The sequence below is a fragment of the Cynara cardunculus genome, unplaced genomic scaffold (assembly GCF_001531365.2).
Source record: "Cynara cardunculus var. scolymus isolate 2C unplaced genomic scaffold, CcrdV1 Un_Scaffold_1949, whole genome shotgun sequence".
In the NCBI taxonomy this organism is placed as follows: Eukaryota; Viridiplantae; Streptophyta; class Magnoliopsida; order Asterales; family Asteraceae; genus Cynara; species Cynara cardunculus.
The window spans coordinates 7,627-10,557 of record NW_020200926.1 but is presented as its reverse complement, the minus strand read 5'-3'; positions in this window follow the sequence as shown (position 1 = coordinate 10,557).

The window sequence follows — 2,931 nt, the reverse complement described above, 5'->3', positions numbered from 1 at the left end:
ATTTGAAGACCAAGGAAGAAACTGAGTTCTCCCATCATACTCATCTCAAATTTGCTTTTCATCAGCTCTGAGAATTTTTCGCAAAATTTAGAGTTGGTAGAACCAAATATGATATCGTCCACATATATTTGCACAAGTAAAATATCACCTTTATGCTTCTTTAGAAAGAGAATTATGTCGATGGTATCTTTTTCGAATCCATTGGCAATGAGAAACGTAGAGAGTGTATCATACCAGGCCCTGGGTGCTTGCTTCAGCCCATAGAGAGCTTTGTACACAAAATAAACATAGTCTGGATGCTTGGGATTTTCGAATCCAAGGGGCTGCTGCACATATTCTTCCTCTTGAAGTTTGCCATTGAGGAAGGCAGACTTTACATCCATCTGATAGACATTGAAACCTTTGTGTGCTACAAAGGCAAGGAATATTTTGATTGCTTCGTACCTAGCAACTGGAGTGAAGGTTTCGTCATAGTCTATCCCTTCTTCTTGGTAGTAGCCCTTGGCAACAAGCCTGGCTTTGTTTCTTACTAGAATGCCATCTTCATTCTTTTTGTTTCTGAATACCCATTTGGTCCCAATGATCGTTTTCCCTTTAGGTAGAGGCATTAGGGACCATACTTTGTTCCTCTCAAACTGGAGTAGTTCCTCTAGCATGGTGTCTATGCAGTTTGGATCTTGTAGGGCTTCAAAAATCTTCTACGGTTCAATCATACTTAGAAAGTTGGTGAAGAGGCATTCATTGGCAGTTGCAGATCTCGTCTTGATACTGGATGATGGATTACCAATGATTTGGTGATGAGGATGGTCTTTTRTCCACTTGGTGCAAGATTGAGGTTCTGAAGCAACAGGATGCAGTTCTTCATTGGCTGATGGAACTACTTGCTCCCCCTCAAAGAGATCATCTCTAGAGTGATGCTCTGGTTCTGAAGACACAGGAGAAGTAGAGGGTGAAGTAACATGAGTTTTAGAAAGAGTTGTACCTTCAACATTGGAGACTTCATGTGCTTCATCGGTTTTGTAAGAAGGTTCTTCAATGGGTGCTTGTCCAGACACTACTTCTTCAAAGATGTCTTCAAATAAGTGAGTCAACTCTGATTCATTGGGTTTGCATAATGATGAATTAGAGGCTTCTTTTGATAGCTCGAGTTTTGAACTGCTGTGTTCAGAAGTCATAAGTGATGAATCATCAAAGTACACGTTGATGCTTTCGATAACGAATCTTGTCCTTCTGATGAACACTCTGTAGGCCTTGGCAATTTGAGAGTAACCCAGAAATATTCCTTCATCAGCCTTCTTGTCGAACTTGCCAAAATATTTCCTATCATTGAGTACCAAATATTTGCACCCAAAGACATGGAAATATTTGACATTGGGATGTCGTTGGTTGATGAGTTCATATGGTGTCTTCTGGTGCCTCTTGTTGATGATAGAACGGTTCTGGGTGAAGCATGGAGTGGAAATTGCTTCAGCCCAGAAGAAGATTGGTAGGTCAGATGAAGCAAGCATGGTCCTTGCTGCTTCCACTAGGGTTTCGTTCCTTCGCTCAACGACTCCGTTTTGCTGTGGTGTGCTGGCTGATGAAAAGTTTTGAGAAATACCTTAACTAATGAAGTATTAATCAATTTTGGTATTCTTGAGTTATGTTCCATTGTCGCTTCTAACTTTGATGAGTTTGCATTGGAGAAGGACTTGGAGCATTTCCATCACCGCGATGAGAAGGTCAGGAACTTCTGATTTCTTTTTTACGAATTCAATCTATGTGTATCTTGAGTATTCATCAACAAGTACAAGGATGTACTTCTTTCCAAAGAGGCTTTAAGTGGAGATTGGCCCACAGAGGTCAATGTAGATCATATCCAAGGGCTTGGAGCAGGAGGTTTCTGACTTTGTTTTATGAGAAGCCCGCTTTAGCTTCCCCATTTCACAGGCTGAGCAGAGGTGGTCTTTTTAGAAGTTCATATTAGGAATCCCCTTGACCAGCTTCTATTTGGCTAACTTCTTCCGTATATCAAAGTTTAGATGTGAGAACTTTTGATGCCACAGCCAATTTTCATCACTCTTATGGGAGACAAGGCATAGAGTGTCTTAACCCACAAAAGAATGAAAGTCCAGAAGATAGAGGTTTCCTTCTCTCTTCGCATTGATGATGGTTTGGCCGGGCTTTGTTTCGATGATGCAGAAACCTTTGCGAAATCTGAATTCAAGACCCGTGTCGCAAAACTGACTTATGCTTAGTAGATGATGCTTCAAACCTTCAACATAGGCCACTTTATCGATTGAGATGTTGCCTTTGATGAGAGTGCCATATCCCTTGATAGTTCCCTTGCTGTTGTCTCCAAAAGTAACAGAGCCTCCAGATTTTTCGATGAAGGATGACAACTGACCTTTATCACCAGTCATGTGCCTGGAGCAACCTGAATTCATATACCATGGTTGCACATGCTGGTCATGCAAGACAAGTTAAGGGTTTTTAGGTACCCATTTTGTAACAACCCATATAGCCCATGAACAGATAATTCACATCATCATACTCATAACACTAAAAATAGTAWTGTTACAAAACATGGACTAACAAAAACTTTCTTTAATACATATATTAGTAAACAAAATGCTATCCACACTAAACTTTTCCCTTTCCTTTATCCTGGGAGGTATGATGATCTGCAAAACCGGTTAATCCAACAACTGAGTGTCAGACCAAAAAGGTCTAGTGAGTGTATAAATCTTAAACAAACAACATACATTCTAAACAATAAGCTTAGAAGCAAACCTGTTTTGATACATAAACATATTTATCTCTCTCTCGCGGTTACACCGCCATTTCATCTCTCTTGCGGTTACACCACCATTACATCTCTCTCTCGCGGTTACACCGCTATTTCATCTCTCTCGTGGTTACACCGCCATTTCATCTCTCTCGCGGTTACAC